Genomic DNA, 21669 nt, shown 5'->3' on the forward strand with positions numbered 1-21669 from the left:
TGCCACCGGACTAATGATCTTGGTGACAGTAAATGGGCCAATGAATTTGGGAGCAAGTTTATTAGACACGGAGCGGAGAGGAATGTTCTTGGTAGAAAGCCACACTTTTGACCAGCGGCGTATCACGGGAGGCCTAGACCGGTGGCGATCGGCTTTGGCCTTGGTGCGCAACCCACCTGGAGTAGAGTCTCACGGGCTCTAGTCCACGTGCGATGACACCTCTGGACGAAGGCGTGGCGGAGGGGACCGCGACTTCGGATTCCAGACTAGGAAAAATTGGTGGCTGGTACCCTACGCTACACTCAAACGGAGATAGGCCCGTAGATGACACTGGCAACGTGTTGTGGGCGTACTCCACCATAGAGAGTTGTTGACTCCATGAGGAAGGATTCTTGGAAACCAAACATCGTAACGTTCTTTCCAAATCCTGGTTGGCTCTCTCAGTTTGGCCATTGCTCTGGGGGTGGAACCCTGAGGACAGACTGACAGTCGCCCCCAGAAGCTTACAAAATTCTCGCCAAAATTTGGACACAAATTGGGGTCCTCTGTCAGAGACCACGTCCGTCGGGAGGCCATGTAACCGAAAGACATGGTCAACGACAATCATCGCTGTCTCCTTGGCTGAGGGTAATTTGGGCAAGGGAATGAAATGAGCCGCCTTCGAGAACCGGTCCACCACGGTCAAAACTACCGTGTGACCCTGAGAGGGGGGGAGGGCGGTAACAAAATCTAGCGCGATGTGGGACCAGGGTCTCGAAGGGACCGGCAGCGGTTGGAGTAACCCATCTGGGGGTCGATTGGAAGTCTTACCAGTGGCACAAACTGAGCAAGCCAAAACAAAATTGTGAATGTCACGAGCCATGAGCGGCCACCAGAATCGTTGCTTGACTAAAAATCCAGTGCGAGTAACTCCTGGATGACAAGCCACATTGGAAGAATGCCCCCACTGAATGACGCTGGACCTCAGACCCTCAGGCACAAATAAACGATTCGGTGGGCAACCGACCGGAGGCGTTACCTTCTAAGGCCTTCTTGACCTTCGATTCGACCTCCCATACAAGTGTGGAGATGAATAGAGTCTCGGTAAAATGCACTCGGGAGTAGACGGGCGTTGAACGATCAAAATGCGCGATAAAGAATCGGGTTTGATGTTTTGGAACCCGGGCGATGCGAGAGAGTAAAATCGAAACGACAGAAAAAAGTGCCCACCGAGCCTGCCTGGAGTTCAATCTTTTAGCCGTCCGAATGTATTCTAAGTTCTTGTGATCGGTCCAAGCGATAAAAGGTACCCCGACCCTTCTAACCAGTGCCGCCACTCCTCCAATGCTAACTTGACTGCCAACAACTCTCTGTTCCCAATGTCATAATTATGCTCGCAGGAGATAGCGATGAGACAAAAGCAGCGCAAGGATGCATCTTGTCGTCTGAGAGAGCGCTGGGATAACACTGCTCCTACCCCCACCTCTGATGCATCGACCTCCACCACGAACTGGCGTGATGAATCAGGGGTTATCAGGATGGGGCTGAAACGAAGCAACCCTTCAGTTTGGCAAACGCAGCCTCGGCTCGTCTGACCACCTGAGCGTCGTTCTGGGGAGGTCAAGGCGGTCAGAGGTGCGGCTAGTTGGCTGAAGTTGCGAATAAAGCGCCGGTAGAAATTGGCGAACCCCAGAAATCTCAGTAGGGCCTTACGAGACTCTGGACTTGGCCACTCTACCACAGCCTTGATCTTCTCAGGATCCATGCGCATTCCCTCAACCGACACGATGTACCCTAGGAATGGAACAGACTGTGCATGAAAATCGCATTTTCCGCCTTGACAAAAGCCCATTCTCTAGCAACCTCTGAAGCACTCGTCGGACGTGCTGCACGTGTTCCTGGAGAGAAGAAGAAAAATCAGTATATCGTCCAGGTAGACATAAATGAACTGATCTATCATATCTCGCAGCACATCATTGACGAGTGCCTGGAAGACCGCTGGACTATTGGAAAGCCGAAGGCATAACCAAGTATTCAAAATGTCCTCTGGGGGTGTTAAACGCGGTCTTCCACTCATCCCCTCCTGATGCGGACCAAATGATAAGCATTACGTAAGTCTAATTTTGTGAAGATGGATGCTCCTTGCAACCTCTCGAAGGCTGAAGACATCAACGGCAAAGGATAAGTATTCTTTACCGTGATGTTGTTCAACCCTCGGTAGTCAATACAAGGTCGCAGAGATCCGTCCTTCTTCCCCACAAAAAAAAACCCCGCCCCCGCTGGAGAAGAGGAAGGCGAATGAACCCTGTTGCTAGAGAATCAGAAATATATTTCTCCATAGCCTCCCTCTCTGGTGTCGAGAGTGAATATAACTTGCCCTTGGGCGGAGCCGTACCTGGTAATAATTCTATGGCACAGTCATAGGGACGATGCGGAGGGAGAGAAGCAGCCCGAGACTTACTGAACACCTCCTTCAGGTCCAGGTACTCTGTGGGCACGTTAGACAGATCCACTGCCTCCTCCTGCAACACAGAGACAGAAACAGGCGGACAGGCAGACAATAGACAAGACTTATGACACTGGTTACTCCACGAAGACACAGACTTGAGCTGCCAGTCCACTTTAGGGTTGTGACGGGTGAGCCAAGGGTGACCAAGGACAATGGGTGCAAGGGGAGTGTCCAGGATATAGAAAGAGATGATTTCAGTGTGGTTGCCTGATGTGATGAGGGTGATGTCTTCTGTGGCAAAAGTGATGGTGGGAAGTTCTTGTCCATTGAGTGCGTGTACAGCAATCTGATGTGTGAGGGGTTTGAGGGGAATCTTGAATTGGCGTGCGAATGAGTGGTCCATGAAATTACCTTCTGCCCCGGAGTCCAAGAGTGCTTGACAGTCGTGAGTGAGTGTTGACCATCTCAGTCTTACCGGGAGAAGGGTAGATGTTGGTGAGGTCTTCTCAGCAGAGATCCCACCGACAGTAGCCTCACACTTACTATCGGGCTTGGCCTTTTACCGGACAGTTGTAAGCATAGTGTCCGGCCCTCCACAGTATAAGCAAGGCCCTGGGACCTCCGCCTCTCCCTCTCCTCCCGGGAAAGCCGAGCTCGACCAACCTGCATGGGCTCGTGATCGTCGACGGGGCTGACCGCGTCCCCGCCTCCAAATTGTGGACCCTCGGCACCTGCCAGAGGGCGTCTCCTCGTAGCGTGACCTCCCACTCGGGCTAGTCGAGCATCAACTCTGAGGGCTAAGGCAATGAGTTCATTAAGAGATTGGGGCAGGTCCAAAGCATAGATCTCTCTCTGGGCCGGTCAGCCAGCCCATGCAGGAACATGTCCCACTGCGCCTCCTCGTTCCATTTGCTCTCCGCTGCTAGGGTCCGAACTCTATTGAAAAGTCTGACACTGACCTCTCTCCTTGCCGTAAATCAGCCAGCATTCTAGCAGCTTCTCTTCCGCCGCCGCCCGGTCGAAAACTCTTTTCATCTCAGCGGAGAGCTCCTGGAGCAGGCGCAGCACGGATCTTCATTCTCCCACACCGCCGTTCCCCATAACGCCGCTTTCCCAGTCAGGAGGGTGAGTACAAAAGCGACTTTGGATCGCTCGGTCTGGAAAGTCTTGGGTTGAGAGAAAATGCATGGAACACCGGGTTAGAAAGGCTCTGCAAAATTTTGGATCACCTGAATAGGGCTCTGGGGTAGGTAGGCGTGGCTCCGACTGGGATGGGCTCTCCGATGGTGTAGGGGAGCGGCCGGTGTTGGCGGCGCAGTGGAACTCGTAGCTGTTGGATCTGCTGGGTGAGCTCGGACACCTGCGCCACTAACGCCTGAACAGCGCGACCAGTATCGTGTAAATTCTTTTCTTGAATGTCCAAACGAGCCATGCTGTTGCTCAAACAGTCCTCCATGGTAGGCGCTGATGTACTTGCTGTATCCATTCTTGGTCAGATCGTTCTGTTACAACATGAACGAGGATACAATTTGCAAGTAAACTGTTTATTGAAAGTAAAAATGGAGTGAGATAGATCCGGGTGATGCAGGCGGTGGCACAGGGACTTTGATGGTCAGACGTGGCGTGGTGGATGAAGTGCAGCGTGCTCTGATGACGGATGACGGGAACCAGACACATAGACGATCCAACACGACGTGAAACCGGAACACAGGAACTGAAGACGGGACACGAAGCACGGAAACAGGCTCAGACAACATAGACTTCATGAAAACGATCTGACAAAGGAGATGAGAAGGTGGTAAGTATTTATAGGAGGTGAGATGAGTGGCAGCTGGTGACGAAGAGTGATTGCAGCTGGATACTGATCAACGGTAACGATCCGGACACACCCACTCACATGTAAACAACAAAGCACGAGACTAGAGAGAGACATTGGATCTATGAACCGTGACAAAAAGAGCACAGTAGCTATAGCCTATGGAAAAATATTTGTCAGTGATGGGCAGTAGCATCGCTACAAGTAGACGCTACTAGTTTAACTATATTTCTCAGTAGCGTGGTGGTAGCGTCACTGTTTTCTGAATCAAATAGCTTTTTGGTAGCTAAGCTCTTTTTTTGATCAAGTAGCGCGGTAGCGTCAACAAAAGCTAACGTTACATTTTCCAAAGAAAGCATTCTGAAACTTGAGCTCAAATCAGAAATATAACAGCTACGGGTCACTGATCCTGGATCAGTAAGTGACGCCACCACCACTAAAGCTTGTAACGCCATTGGCTCCTCAAACTCTCAGTCAAACCTCATTATTCCTCCCGCCTCTCTCGTCAGTGAAGTGAGGAGCGCAGTTTAGAGCATCTCAGCTTGTTTGCAGTCTGAAGGTAAATAAAGAACTGTTGATTGAATAAGTACAGCGGTTTCTTTTCTCAAAAAACACTATTTATAAAGGCTAATGCTTTTTTTTTTGTTTGTTTGTTTGTTTGTTTGTTTTTTTGTTTTTGAGGAGCAGAGAAGAGTTTCTCTAGCATTTGTTGTAAAGTCACAGCCAATATTTCATAATATGATACTTTGGCCAAATAACAGAAAAAAACTGAACACCCACATAATGACAGAAAACTGAGGAAAACATTCGCTGGTCAAAAGCTTCGTATTTGAACTTGATTTTGGTGAAATGTTTATATTAATATCTAATGACACATGCAACGATGCAAATAAACAGCCTATCTGTAGGCCTAAACATCTATATGGTAACACTATACAATACGATTTCATTCAAATACATTTGTTACAGTATTTATTAATCTTTGTTAATGTTAGTTAAAGAAAATACAGTCGTTCTTTGGTAGTTCATGTTAGTTCACAGTGCATTAACAAATGTTAACTTTTGATTTTAATAATGCGTTAGTAAATGTTGAAATTAACATTAAGATAAATGCTTCAGAGGGTATTGTTCATTCTGAGTTCATGTTAACACTAGTTAACTAATCTTAACAGAACGTGTATGATGTATTATTTTAGTTGATATTACTCTTGTCAAGCTCTGATTTCTGATTTCACAGCAAGCGGTGTTTGATTTGCGCTCTTTTCATTCATAAAGTTTAAATTCATTCACTTCACACACTCATTATTGCGTAACTTTAGAGGTTTGTGTAAAATATCGTGCTGATCCCCTGCTCACCTGTTATCTAGCAAACACCAGACTGTGCTGCAGCCTCAGACGAATATTCAGACAGAATTATTCATTATCCGTTATTCATTTTAAAAGCCATTACCCGTGCCTTTTCTGAACAAGGTATTCGGCTTCGGGCACACTCCTAAAGTAGCCTACATTGAATTAAAATAAAAATTAAACATACAGATCAACAATTACAAAAATGACAGATTAACATGTCTTTCTCCAATCCATGATTTACATGTACTCCGTGGCACCAAGTCTTGTACAATTTAATCAGTCTGAAGAGTATTTAACTGTCCCAACACAGGCATAATCTCTCCTGTGTATGTTTTCAGCGTGACTCTAGTGATCTCCAGTGGCTCTGTTGAACGCAGCTTGGACTTGTTTCTCAGATATAATACTCACAGCTGCGCCGGTATCATTTTCCATCATAATTTCCTTGCCATTTACATTAAACATCTCTGTGAATGACTTTCTGCTGTTTTATCACTTCACAGTGAAAACATGGGCAATTCAACATCCTCTGCCTCCACATACTTAGTATTTTTCTCAGCATAAGGGTTTTTTTTCCAACCAGTGGCGGCTCGTGGGTTTTAAAATAGAGGAGGCACACTAATTGACCTGGGGATCCCTGCTAATTAATATTATTAACGTATTTGCTTAACCACTTTAAAATGGCTTTTTGTTTGCTTTTAGTTAGAAAACATAAAGAAAAGGACTCATACAGCAAGATAATATAATTGCACTCACCTGGTCTATCACTTGAAGCAATCCATCTCTTCTTAAAAGTCTGTGTTCTGCCATTTAATTAAGCCGACTGCTGTAGCCTATATATCCAGCTCAGGCGTGTTCTCCCTTTATTTTTAATTTGTATATACACTGTTTGAATGACAGCTTGGTAAATCTGTTGGCGATCAAATATTCAATATCGCTACTATAAGTAACTTACTTCGTACATTATCAGCTCAGCTGGAGACGTTCAAACTAATATCATGTAATTTACGTCTCTATAATGATTGGTTGATACACCAGAAGGAGGCGAGCCTCTGTTGCAAGGTTTCTTTTCTCAACACTCCTCAGCGCTGAAAGTGAACACTCGATGCTGATTGGCTTCTTTCTTCTTCTTTTTTTACCAACAGAGGCACGAGAGCTCAGCTCTCCCCCGGCCTCGCCTTCTCTGTCACTTCCGGTTATAATTACATCAGCAGATTCGCCACATTCACGTTTCACGATAGAAGAGCGGCGCTTTCCAGCTTCAGTAGCATGTTATGATATTACAGCTGTGAAATTACAAACAAAATTTTGAGACATGAACTGAAATGAATTGTGAATTTTATTAACATTAAATCGTTCTCCTCCCATTTTCACCTCAAAATTTTGGCTGTGCCTCCTTTGCCTCCCCGACGAGCCGCCACTGTTTCCAACTTCCATCTTTCCTCTGCAAGCTCTCTTGATATGCCCAGTTTTCCTGCAGTTATGGCATTTAGCATCTTTGAAATGACACCTGAGCGCTGTGATTTTTGCCGTGACATCTATAGCACTTCTTCCCTCTTGATATTTGCCATAAAGACCCCGAGCGCTTGTTATGTGATCCGCTCCGCTGTTTTGAGGCGCTGCTCTCTTAAATGTTGCTGCTGTTGAGACTCGCGGTCCGGATGGATGCCGGGTGCGGATGCGGTCCGCCTTTTGAATATCAGTTATATAAGTATTTAAGGATAAAACACTCGAGTTGCTTTTACAATATTCACGAGTCCTTTTCTTTTCTTTTCTTTATTGCAGAAAAGGGTGACATTCAAATAATAACAATACAAAATATAAACAAATAAGACAAAAGAAAAAAATAAAATAAAATAAATAAAAAGCATAGCTCACATTCAATTTTAACGAATAAGGATATTACAGAGTACCAGGGGGATTGAAGAGTGTATCATAGTATTTTAAACATTTCACAGACTTTTTGTTTTTTAACAGTCTTACTGAAGAAATATAAAAGTCAAAGTCAGAACAAAACAAATTTAACATAGGAGATGAATTAAGAAATCTGTGTTTATGTATGTGAAATATTGCTAATAAAATAAAAATGTTATTGTTTTTATTTTCATAATACAAGATAACATCCTTTAAAGTAAAGCAATAATTAATAATATTCATTAAATTAAATATAAAATCTGCCAAATCAATCCAAAACTTGTTTACGACATTACAGTCAAAAAATAAGTGAGTCAGTATCTCTTTCTCGTTATTACAAAACAGCATATATGATCAATATCAGAGAATCTTGATATTAAAGATTTAGAAGGTAAATAGTATGTAGAATTTTGAAGTGTATTCCTTTTATTTTATTATTAATACAATATTTAAAAGGAATTAAACAAGCTCTTCTCAGTCAATATTCTCAATTTTAGAGTTCAGAAAAAATCCCCCTCTAGGAGACATTGTAAGAGTCATAATGTCTGTTGTAATTCTGTTTTTTGACCACTGGGTGGAGTGTGGGCCTTAATGAGTATATAGGTAGGCAAAGAGTAAGAAAGGCAGGTGTGAGTTTATGGTTGCATGGTGTATGGATCAGCAGCAGAAACATCTCTTAGGAAGTTAGATAATATACAGCATCCGGTGTTGAGATTATGTACAGGAGCTATAAAAACGACACCAATTACAGCATTACAGGTTGAAATGGGGGAAATGTCATTAGAAATGAGAAGGGAACAATTGTCAGTGAATTATTGGGTTAATTTACAAGGCCATAGTCAAGAGCATCCAACGCTAGATACTGTTGCATCAAAGAGTTTAGACAATAAGACAGGAGTAGCGTTTACTGTTCCTGAATTTCACTTATCGGGAAAGAAAAGGACTAGTGACGAGTTATCTGTTTATTCAGGAGAAATGATTGCACTGTTATTAGCAACACAGTGGATAGAAGAGATTAGACCTTTGAAATCAGTTATTTGTTCAGATTCATGTGCATCATTGGCTAGTTTATTATACAGTCATTCGGAAAGTAAACCAGACATTTTAATGGAAATAATGCAAACGTTATACAGAATTCAGATGATGGGTATTACAGTGGTATTTTTATGGGTGCCTGCACATATTGGTATCCAAGGAAATGAAACTGCAGATAAAGAAGCAAAAGAGGCAGTTAAAAACAACGACATTGACTTAATTGTTAACCTAAGTAAGAGTGAAATCAAGAGTATTATTAAGAAAAGACTGAAGGAAAGGTGGCAAAAACAATGGGATAAAGAGAAAAAAGGTCGGTGGTTTTACAGAATTCAAAGGAAAATGGGAGAGATGAGAAGTGCAGGGAAAACCAGGAGAGAGGAAATAGTAATATCAAGGATGAGATTTGGACACAAGATTAAATGGTACACTTTATAAAATGGGTAAACATGATACAGGAAGGTGTGGATTTTGTGGGCAAGAAGAATCAGTGGAACATGTTATTTTGTACTGTCAGAAATACGAAACTGAAAGACAGATTTTAATGCAAAATATAGAAAAAATAAAAGTGCAATTTAAACTGAGAGATATATTACAAAATAACTCAAGAAATGAATGCTATAGTTTTATTTTTCAGTACCTTAAAATAACAAATTTGTGGGAGAGAATATAAAAAAAATAATAAATAAATAAAATAAAAGGGGGAAGGATAAATTTCAAGAAGAAGAAGAAGAAGAAAGTCAGGTGTGTAATTAGAGGGAAGCACAACATGTTTTGACCGTGTCTGGAGGTGAATATGGAAAGGCATCGGATGGGATTTTACGTGCACTGTGCAGAGGAGCTGTGAGTTGAAGTGACCTGTACGAGCTGTGTGATGAATAAATCTGGTAAAGCAGTATTTGGAGGATGACTTTTCTTGTTTGGATCTCACGCGTCAGAAACCACCCTACAACACCTCAAGTGACAAAATGGCTATTTATGTCACTATATTTGTCAAAAAATGCTTCATTGTGGATTATCACGCATTACATTGGAACCTTTTGAAATTTTAATGGACTAATCACTGGACTTCGCTATGGATTTGAGTCTAATTGGACGTTGCAGTGAATCGAGGAGCAGCTGCGACGAATCGAATGAATGAAGTCAATAAGTTATGTGTAGCGCTACTTGAGGAATGATTTTGTGTGCACACATTTAATAGCGTTATTCCAATGCATTGGTTGCTTGAGTTTTCACGTTGCCAAAGGTGAATGAATTCTACAGTCTATATATGAGTGTTGGGAATTATGGCGATGTTGTGGCTGCTGGTGAACAAATAGAGACTATTGAGCCATGTGAGAAAGTGGAAACGGAGCCTGTGAGGGAAAAGAGGCCTACTAAGCTCACTCCTAAGGCATTATTGGAAAAGTTGGAAACTCTGCAAAAGACAAGAAAGAGTAAACTAAACAAGGCAAAGAACTTAATGGCTATCATAAAAGATTTTATGTCCAACCGAGAATATGAAAAGGAGGTGCAGTGCTCTTTTGAGAAATTCATCAAATTGAGCGATGAAGCAAGAGAAATGCACAATTCTGTGGTGGTTCTTTTGCCCAGCGAAGAAAAAGAAAAACAACAAACATGGTTCAGTGGAAAGATGTTGATTTGCAATGGGTTTATTATGGAGCCCTTTAGTGGCAAAGAAGTTACTCTCAACCCTCGTGCGGAGGAATATATGCCAAAGAAAACTTCCCAGCAAGGAGGTTTAAGGAATGTGATTCGGCAAACTCACAGCGCACCACAAATTGACCATAATTCTGCGTCACCAGTTCAAACATCAAATGTAATGCAGAACATTGATGGAACATCAACTTCAAACATTTGCAGTGTCATGCAGAAACAAAATGAGATTACTGCTCTCCTTGTAGAACAACAACAATCCAGCACACTGCCTCAAAGAGATATTCCTGTGTTTGATGGTAATCCTCTGCAATACAGAGCTTTCATCAGAGCGTTTGAGCATGGAATAGAAGACCAAACCAAACATAATCGAGATTGCTTGTACTTTCTGGAACAATACACACGAGGTCAGCCCAGGGAACTTGTGCGCAGTTGTCACCATATGGATGCACAAAGAGGGTATTTGCAAGCCAAAGCATTGTTAAAAGAACATTTCGGCAATGAGTTCAGAATAGCTGCTGCATATGTAGAGAAGGTTCTTGGATGGCCTTCAGTAAAGTCAGAGGATGTAAATTCATTGCAGAGTTATGCTCTCTTTTTGCGTGGATGCTGTAATGTAATGGAAGAAATTGATTATATGGAGGAGCTGGAGATGCCAAGCAATTTGAAAACCATCATCATAAAGTTGCCTTATAAATTAAGGGAAAAGTGGAGAACTGTTGCATGCGAGCTAATGGAAAGGCGTAATCATAGGCACAGTTCAAAGATATCGTGACATTTATTGAACGTCAAGTCAAAATGTGTTACAGGAATAGCTTTAATAACTGAATTAAATTCCCTAAACTGTACGAGAAAACTGTAAGTCGACATGAATTGTTCGTAAGTTAAAAGATTCCCAGAATTGTCAAACATTTTTATAAGATGATTAATGTCTCTGTTGAAACAATTTGTTAAAAATAAAGATTTATTTGAAGCAGTTATATTTCCAAGAGGTGTGAGGAGAGAAATTGTGACAGTAACAGATTTTTCAAGCGAGAAGGGCTTGCTGATGAAATTTGGATAATTTGAGGGGGATTTTAGAAATATTATAATCACATTTTAACAGAAATTTCAAGCCACCAATTTGATTAAAGAGACTACACTGTAAAAACTAAAGGTTCCTGGAGGCACCTTTTGGGGTTCTTCACTTTGCCGCGCCGGCGGGACCCTCTGTAGAGCCTCTAGGCACCGTTTTAAAAGAGGTGGTTCTCTGAGGATCTTTAATGCTTCCTGGAGGAACCCTTTTATTAAGAATGGTCAGGAACCACCTTCGAGGCACCATTTCCTAATTTCAGTTCTTTAATATTTGCACCCCCCACCCCTCCCACTAGTTTATTGTTCTTGCTATTGACATTTTTAATTAAATATTGTTTCAATGCAGCTTTACAGAAATCATGAGTAAACCAAAAGCAGTGTGCAATAGAAAAAAAATAAAAACTAAAAAAACAAGGTGCAAAAACAAAATGACTTGAAATGAGTTGTTTGTTTGTATGTACTGTCTTGCAGTGTAGCGTCGCTACTAGTTTAACTACATTTCTCAGTAGCGTGGTGGTAGCGTCGCTGCTTTCTGAATTAAATAGCTTTTCAGTAGCGAAGCTCTCTTTTTGATCAAGTAAAAGCTAACGTTACATTATCCAAAGCATTCTGAAACTCAAGCTCAAATCGGAAATATAACAGCTACGGATCACTGATCCTGGATCAGTAAAAGTGAAGCCACAGACACTAAAGCTCGTAACGCCATTGGCTCCTCAAACTGTCAGTCAAACCTCATTATTCCTCCCGCCTCTCTCGTCAATGAAGTGCGGCGCGCAGTTTAGAGCATCTCAGCTTGTTTGCTGTCTGAAGATAAACAAAGAACTGTTGATTGAAGAAGTACAGCGTTTTCTTTACTCAAGAAACACTACATTTATAAAGGCTAATGTTTTTTTTGTTTGTTTGTTTTTTTTGTATTTAAGGAGCGGAGAAGAGTGTCTTAGTCTAGCATTTGTTGTCAAGTCACAGCCAAATAGCTCGTGCGAGCGCTGAATCTTTATAATATGATACTTGACCAAATAACAGAAAAAACTGAGCGCCCACATAGCGGCAAGTTCATGAAAATGTAAATGCGATACCCGTCCTGCCTTTGATGTGGCGTTAAGGACGGGAAAAAACATTCGCTGGTCAAAAGCTTGAACTTGATTTTGGTGAAATGTTAATAACATGACACACGTAACGATGCAAATAAATGTAGTCAGGCCTATACATCTGTATGGTAAAACTATACAATGAGTTTTACATTAATGTTAGCTACTGTAGCCTAACATGAGCATAAGAACTATACATTTATTACAGTATTTATTAATCTTTGTTAATATTAGTTAATGAAAATACAGTCGTCATGTTAGTTCACAGTGCATTAACTAATGTTAACAAACACAACTTTTGATTTTACAGTTTTTCTCAGTCACTTTGGTGCATTTCTCGAATCATCCTTAATATTTGCAAAGCATGTGCATTTCTCAAAACAGTTTGTACAAACAGCACCACACAATGGGTTACCTGCAAAAGCCTGTAACTTATTCAAAATCTTTAGTTCATCTCTCAAGTAAGTATTTATGTCAATGAACATATATACAAAATACAAAATTAATATAAATTAATAATAAATAATAAAATACAAAAAAATAAAAAATTAGAAAGGCAAACACAGACAGAGCTTTGTTTTTGTATGCAGCACTGTATGAGGAATTTCAGAGAACTGATTTATCATTGGTTGATCTACATTCTCTTCATTAGTGAAAGTCAAGATTCACCTGCACAATCCATGGCAAATTTACAAAAAGACTAATAGAAATGTGCATAAAATATGCTTGACAGTTTACGACAACTAGATCAACCATTTTGCATTTAATGACTTATAAGATGAACTAATGACTAGATGTTTTGAGGATAAGACTACTGCACAGAGAACTATATAATACATTTAAGCAACATGACATTAGCAACTGATAATGTAGGAAACCGCAGACAAATGTACATAATCGATTGCATGAATGTAGCAACTGCAATGGCAACTTGTTCAAAAGAATGAGAAACTGCATATATCATGTACACAAGTGACTAGATGTGGAGGTTAAACAAGTAGTTTTGAGAATTTCATTTCTGATCTAAGAAATGCACCAAAGCAACTGAGAAAAACCGTATGCATTAGTAAATGTTGAAATTAACATTAATAAATGCTGCAGAAGTATTGTTCATTCTTAGTTCATGTACACTAGTTAATTAATGTTAACTAATGAACCTTATTGTGAAGTGTTACCGTTTATGTAAATGTATCTGTATACAATAAAGCCACAATACCAACTACCAATAGGAGGTTTCCGGCCGACAATGTCACAATATAAGGTAAATCTGGCCCTGTACATGATACTGATTTTTGTTGCCAAATTGGTTTGGAACAGGTGTTGAATAAACAATTAAACTGAACTATAGACCCTTTTTGTGCCGACATCACGATTACGTCACAGCGCTAGCTGGAAGCAAAAAAAAGGGAAAACTGGAGGGGGCCAATTCAAACCAGCGCAGATTCGGCTCCATAAGAAGCTCAAAATATCATCTTGTTGTGATGTTGGGTGCCAGAATCGATGTAGTACAGGCTACAATTTAAAATTTTATCGCATACATGCTGCCAAAAAACCGACGACAGCTGTGGTTAAACGCGATAAAACGAGCGGACTGGACAGAAAGGATCACCAAAAATGCTCGCGTTTGCAGCACACACTTCTTATCAGAAAAGGTTCAATAAAGTATTGTCTTTTGTTGTTATGGATTATGGTTTGTGTTACGTGTCTAAAGATTTCTTATGCATCTCACCTCTATGTCGTGTATGAAACAATGCCTGTGTGCAAGTGTGTAAAACAACAAACCGACGATTTATATACTTAATCATTTGTAATATACATTGTTGAGATTGATAGTGGCTCGAATTTCTAAGAACTTGTTAAGAAAGAATTTTCACGACTTTCAATCAAAGGAAAGAAATTGTCAGAGACTGATAACAGCAGTCAGAAGAGAGAAGGATGTCAAATTTACCGTCCCTCCCACAGACACTGCGTTAAAATAGTGCACTTTAGTGTACTTTTAATTGCTTTTCTGTATAATGTTGAATAGGCACTCATAGTAAGGTAAACTCATGTCGGCAGGTTCGTCAGCAAGTAGCTCCTCACCATCAGGAGAATCTGCTGCTCACCAAATGGGTCTCCTGTTATTACCACAGTTGCTGTGAGATTCTGTGTAGGCCGTTCATTGAAAAAAAGAGGGAATTACATCAAATTAAATAACAAAATATGTACATTTATTCACTTAGCATGTATTCATTTAAAAATGAGGAACACCACAAGCAATTACACACAGACTCATGGGGACTCGTGTCACGGTGGAGACCTAAATGGAGGGCAATAGCACATACGGTCTGTACAGTAGAAAAAGCATTACGCCTGTGTGTGTGTGTGAAAAAGATTTGACTCGTTAGATTTTGACGTAGCAAAGAAAGGATTTTTGGTAACACTTTCTATGAAGTCCCTCTTTATTATACATTATAAAGGTATTCTTAAGGCATTATAATGAATGCATAATGCATTACAAATAACTTTATAATATGCTGTATCATCTCATGAATATTCATAAGAACAGTTTTAATGTATTATAATAGTTACTTATTTGTGGTTATAGCTTTTAAGAGTATGATGATTTATAACACAATGAACACGATCCATGCGCTTAAGTTACAATGGATTATATTTCTCATAGTTATAATGTATTATAATAGTTACTTATTTGTGGTTATAGCTTTTAAGAGTATGATGATTTATAACACAATGAACACGATCCATGCGCTTAAGTTACAATGGATTATATTTCTCATAGTTATAATGTATTATAATAGTTACTTATTTGTGGTTATAGCTTTTAAGAGTATGATGATTTATAACACAATGAACACGATCCATGCGCTTAAGTTACAATGGATTATATTTCTCATAGTTATAATGTATTATAATAGTTACTTATTTGTGGTTATAGCTTTTAAGAGTATGATGATTTATAACACAATGAACACGATCCATGCGCTTAAGTTACAATGGATTATATTTCTCATAGTTATAATGTATTATAATAGTTACTTATTTGTGGTTATAGCTTTTAAGAGTATGATGATTTATAACACAATGAACACGATCCATGCGCTTAAGTTACAATGGATTATATTTCTCATAGTTATAATGTATTATAAGTCTCATATCTTGCCACGTTACTTATGTTACTTTACTTAAAGCAGACAAAGACCACTTATAAGTAATAATAATAACAATAATATATATTTATTTTCTCAAACAGCCATAAGATCAGATATCAGATCAGATGAATGTGTAATATGACACATTTGCTTTGAACATTTAAAAAAAATATAATATCAGTTTGATTATTTTGATGACACCCTTTAGACAGCTGTTGATAAGTAACTCTGTAACTACATGTCAACTAGCCGTCATGAGAGTATTAGTAGTGTGTCTGCTGAATATACTGTATGATAACACTTTATTTTGATGGTTCCTCAACAGACAAACTGAGTATAGGATACTTTGCAAGTATGTGAACAGTCTACCTACTAGGGTTGTCACGATACCATAAAAATATCTTACGATACTATACCAGCTGAAGTATCACGATACTATGCAGTATTGTGTTAATTTAAAATTAAATTCTACAAAATGAATCAAAATTTAATAAATAAATAGATATAAGTGAAAACAGACAATATTATTCTCTGAATACTTAATGTGAATGAATGACTGGCTATTGTTTTCCATGAAATAATCTAAACAAAACTCATCTCAGCACTGCACAGAAGCTGCATGAAGTGACATTTAGATGTGGCATTTATACATAATTGCATAAATAATGTTATGAGATTAGTGTTTTAAATACTAAATTCTGAATATAGAAATATGTTGGAAAATAATGTAATATGCCTACTTTTAGATGGGAAACTTAAAAACGGCCAGCAGGTGGCAGAAGTTCGTGATTGAATCACTGAGTCATTCAAAAGAATCAAAAACAGCACTCTTGCTCGTGTCGTATTGCCGAACTGTCAGGAGCATTTTTTTTGCTCGCGTATCTTGAAATTTCCGAGTTAGCAGAAACGAACTATTACACATGTTCTAGAAGTGGTCAAATTAATTAAACTGTGAGAATACTTTCTTGTAAGATATTATGATGTTGAATAAGTGATGCTTGAGCTGCTGTTGTTTAAAATGACATAAGATGGTCTGAATCAGACCCTTTCTTCTGATAAACTGCAGCATGAACAACGACGTGCAAGTGCGACTTCTCATTGCAAACTGAACTGAAGCATCGGGAAACACTCAATACCATATAATGCGTATACACAGAGCACAGCAGAAAGACATTTGGCAATCAACTTGTAATGTTTCTGCTGGCATGAATGTTCAAATGAACCTTTGAAACAGTGTTCTTGCCGTGCATACAACATATCTTACGGTACCGTATGGACGATACTACCGTTTAAAAAATGCAATGGCACCGCGGGTATTTTTAAGCTTTAGTATCGCGATACTACCGTAGTACCGGTGTATCGTGCAACCCTACTACCTCCCCGACCTAAGTCTACTAATACAATTAGTGTTATATATATAAACATTGCAGATGTAGTAAGGTACTGTGCAGATCTTAAATAAACAATGTCAAGCTATGATAAAGCCCATTATAAATGAAGTAGATTTAATATGGTGTTCATTGTGTGTTATAAATAATCATACTCTTAAAAGTTATAACCACAAATACGTAAGTACTATAGTGTATTATAATTGTTGTTATGATTATTCATGACATTTTATAACACATTATAAGGTTTTTTATAATGCATTATGCATTCATTATAATGCCTTAAGAATATCCTTATAATGTATAATAAATACGGGCTTCATAGAAAGTGTTACCGGATTTTTTTTTAACTTTGCGTCTGGAAAGTACGTGTGGATTAACATCTGGATAAGGAACGTGTGAATAACGTACGTGTGAATAAATACACTGATAATCACTTGTCTTTCTCCTGTTTTGCTCCAAGCAAGGCTTTAAGGTGGTAATGATCATGATAACAGCAGCTGAATTACACATCTGTCTCCTACGACTGCGATCATAAGACTTCAGTAGATATCAACACATGAACATAGATAATAGATGATAACATTTGACGAAAATGTGTCAAACTGCGGTAGACCAGAAACAAAACATTGTCAAATAGGCCTATGTATAAACATTTATTAATTATTTATCAATAAAATAGACATCTGCTAATCATACAATTATCTACTTTTCAGAAGTTAGGTCTACTGTGTCGTGATGCATTAATTATTACCAGTAAGTTCACATGTGCTCTGATTAACATTTATTATATTCTGATATTTTATTTATATGGTTACTGTGAATATATTTGGAGAAAAGCACCATGTTAGTCGCTGAATAGGGCTTCATGATTTGCTTTTGATTTTTAGGTGATATTTCTTGGTAAGTGAATTATAAACAGTGAAAAACACTCATAGGTAGTTATTTATGCAGTTTATTTTATTATCAAAGCCTGTGTGATAACATAACCTGAGGCTAAAAGCTGTGATATTAATGTTGTCCACTAGAGAGAGCCACAGGATACAGAATAGGACTATTTGAAGCTTATTTATAAAAATCAATTTCCATACTTTTGAACAGAAATAAATGCATAGAACACTTTAATTTAACTCTGATGTACTGACCGTATAGTTTTATATAATCAGTGTACATTGAAATCTGTGAATCTTGTCCCCAAAATTTTCCAAATGTTTTGTTTTCTAATAAGCTGTCTTACAGTTTTTCTCGAATACTAACAGAATTCATGAAACAATATTAATATTAATATTAACTGCGAGCAGACTGAGTGTCAATCAATGCACTGGAGAATACAGCGAACATAAATAAAGAAACAAAGTTGCTTGTCCGATTTCCCTAACAAGCAACCATATTTTTTTAAATAAGCCCAAAAAACCGCGACTTTACAACAAAAGAAGCCCAAAGTCGCGTATAATACGCGGACTTGGCAACTGTGACCAGCACCCCTCTCCTGTCAGGGGTACATCTTCCCTTCACACCCACAGAGGGCACACACTCAGAGAAATAAACAACATTAACAACAAAGCAGCAAACTAATATTTAAATGAACATATAGTAAAATGGAATAAGATAGTAAGCATGGCTCCTACAATAACTATTTAAATAAGATTATGAAATATTCATGGATTTGGAGGTGCTGAAATGTTATAACATACAGGTTTTTTTCTTTCTTTTTGCTCAAAACAAAACAAAACAAAACAAAAAAACCCAGTAATTTATAGCATTTAAGACATTTCACAAAATCACAGCAAAAGTTACTGCAGACGTCACGTATCTTCTCACACAGCTTCACACACGAGAAGAGGGCAACGAAAGTGTTGTGCTTCTTATCTCACGCCATCAGTCACGACTTCTGCTCACAGAAAGATAAGCGACGACCGACACGAATGTAAGTTCAGTTATCAGAGTGTGTGTGTGTGTGTGTGTGTGAGTGAGAGAGAGAGAATGTGTGTGTGTGTGTGTGAGAGAGAGAGAGAGAGAGAGAGAGAGTGTGTGTGTGTGTCTGTGCACGTTTTTGTGACAAATGAGGTCATGAATGTGTATAATGACAAGGGTATGACAGATATTACAAGGAGAAGGTGACTTTTCAGGACATTACCCCATGTCCCCACTTTTCAAAACACTTATAAATCACACAGAATGGAGTGTATTGAAAATCTGAAATAGCACAAAGTGTCCTGTAAGGGGTATGTTTAGGTGTAGGGTTGGTGTAGGACAATAGCACATACAGTAAGTACACTATAAAAACCATTACGCCTATGGAGAGTCCCCACAAGGATAGCAAACCAGACGTGTGTGTGTGTGTGTGTGTGTGTGTGTGTGTGTGTGTGTGTGTGAGTGAGTGAGTGAGTGAGTGAGTGTGTGTGAGTGAGTGAGTGAGTGAGTGAGAGAGAGAGAGTGTGTGTGTGTGTGTGTGTGTGTGTGAGAGAGAGAGTGTGTGTGTGTGTGAGTGAGTGAGTGAGTGAGTGAGTGAGTGAGAGAGAGAGAAAGTGACAGTTGAGAATCAAATTCATGAACATTCCGCCATTTTAAGTCTATGGGATTTTCTTTGCCTGCTTTTTCGTCCGCTGTGCGAACATCGTAGGTCCGATCGCTTAGAAAAGATACAGCACTCTTCTCCTCAATGAGCCGGTCGATTTGACACCTCATTCATGGGTCTGTGATAAACGGTGAATGAACTTAACTCATCTTTATTTTTTCTGTGTTTTCTCTGCAGTCTTTCCTTCTGTCGTATTACAGAGAAAGGCTTTGCTGCTCTGAGTTCAGCTCTGAGATCAAACCCCTCACACCTGACTGAACTGAATCTGAGCGATAATACACCAGGAGACTCAGGAGTGAAGCTGCTTTCTGCTCTACTGGAGGATCCACACTGTAAACTGAAGAAACTACGGTGAGTGTTATTATATTACTGAACACAAGAACTGTGTGAAAATACTGCCAAACAAAAACATTTCATGTTAAAGGGATAGTTCACCCAAAAAAGAAAACTCTGTCGTCACTTTACTCATCTTCAAGTCATTTCAAAACAGTGTGACTTTCTTCTGTGGAACATAAGAGAAGATATTTTGAGAAATGTTTTTTGTCCACACAATGGAAAGCAATGATACCCAAACTACTGTGTTTCACAGAAGAAAGAAGGTCACACAGGTTAGGAGCGACATGCAGGGAAGTACATAAGTGGTGTGCAGCGAAGCTAGTATTTGTATCTGTAACAATCACAAAATTATTCGTGTCTGTATCTGTATTCGGATAAAACTGGAAGTAGGCGGAGCTTGAACCGGAACGTCGTACAGTTATACTTGATAAGACCATTATGTCTATGGTTTTACGCACTGAATTAATAAAGCATTAAAAAAATGTCTAAGGTTTTACAGCCTTTCTTTTTTTACGTAGTTATCACTGAACAAATATGCCATGTTTGACTAAAATATATTCTTTAATGATTATAACGTTTATTTAAATATCTTCTTACAGTCGGAGCTGATACCCTTGTATAGGCAGTGCTTCGAGATGCAGTGCGGTTATGCTTCAGGGAACGCGAGTTCGAGTCCCATTTTGGGGACCTTTCGTGATCCGATAAATAAATATTTAGGTATCTTCCAATTAAAACAGTAAGGGTTCCTATGCAGCGGTAACACTTTACAGTAAGGTTCATTAGTTAACAACATTAGTAAACATGAACTAAGAATGAACAATACTTCTACAGCATTTATTAATCTTAGTTAATGTTAATTTCAGCATTTACTAATGCATTATTAAAATCACAAGTTGTGTTTGTTAACATTAATGCACTGTGAACTAACATGAATAAACAATGAACAACTGTATTTTCATTAACTAATATTAACAAAGATTAATAAATAGTGTAATAAATGCATTGTTCATGTTAGTTAATACATTAACTAATGTTAACAAATGACACCTTATTGTAAAGTGTTACCTCTGCAGTGTAGAAATATGGAAATTGATTTAGGTAATTTCCAGGAAATGCATGGAAAAAGGCAAGAGCAACACTGAGAGCAATACTTCACACACTTGTTACTGTGTTGTAGTTTTAGAGGTTTGTGTAAAACAACATGATTTCCTTCGGCTCACCGGTTCCTGCGCAGTTTAAACAAGTATTTCACTCAAGTAACTTGCAGGTCTGGAAAAGTATGGAAAAAAAGAGCACAGTAGCTATAGCCTGACTGAATATAACTATGAATTATAGTGTATAATATGACATATATAACATAGAATATGAATATAACATGACTGAATTAATTCAAGGCACACTTTATCATTACGCGTAACTCTTTAAGCAGTCTTTTTTTTAAATAATGTTTTTACTAAATAATGTGCGTGTGCCACACAAACCATCAAAAGATAAAGAAGCAAACATGTAGGCCTAGTAGAAAATGTATCTGTATCTAAGCTGATTATTAGCCTACTCTTGACAGAGAGCTGGTTTGGTTTTTGAGAGACGTGCAACGCGGCTGTTTGATTGGTGATCGCGCTGTGCTTAGTCCATTTATTCGTGTATCATATCGTAGCCTGTAATGTTTAAATCACTGCCTTTTAAATATACACAAATAACAGAACGTGTATGATGTATTATTTTAGTTGATATTACTCTTGTCAAGCTCTGATTTCTGAGAGATGCCGGAGAGTCAACAGCAAGCGGTGTTTGATTTGCGCTCTTTTCATTCATAAAGTTTAAATTCATTCACTTCACACACTCATTATTGCGTAACTT

General features: G+C 39.0%; 1 pseudogene; it reads left to right on the top strand.

Annotated features, from left to right (window-relative positions):
• The window catches only part of LOC131529976 (NACHT, LRR and PYD domains-containing protein 3-like), a 540773-nt pseudogene that overhangs the window by 152629 nt on the left and 366475 nt on the right, over positions 1-21669 (top strand).

This window comes from Onychostoma macrolepis, chromosome 22 (genome assembly GCF_012432095.1).
Source record: "Onychostoma macrolepis isolate SWU-2019 chromosome 22, ASM1243209v1, whole genome shotgun sequence".
Classification (NCBI taxonomy): Eukaryota; Metazoa; Chordata; class Actinopteri; order Cypriniformes; family Cyprinidae; genus Onychostoma; species Onychostoma macrolepis.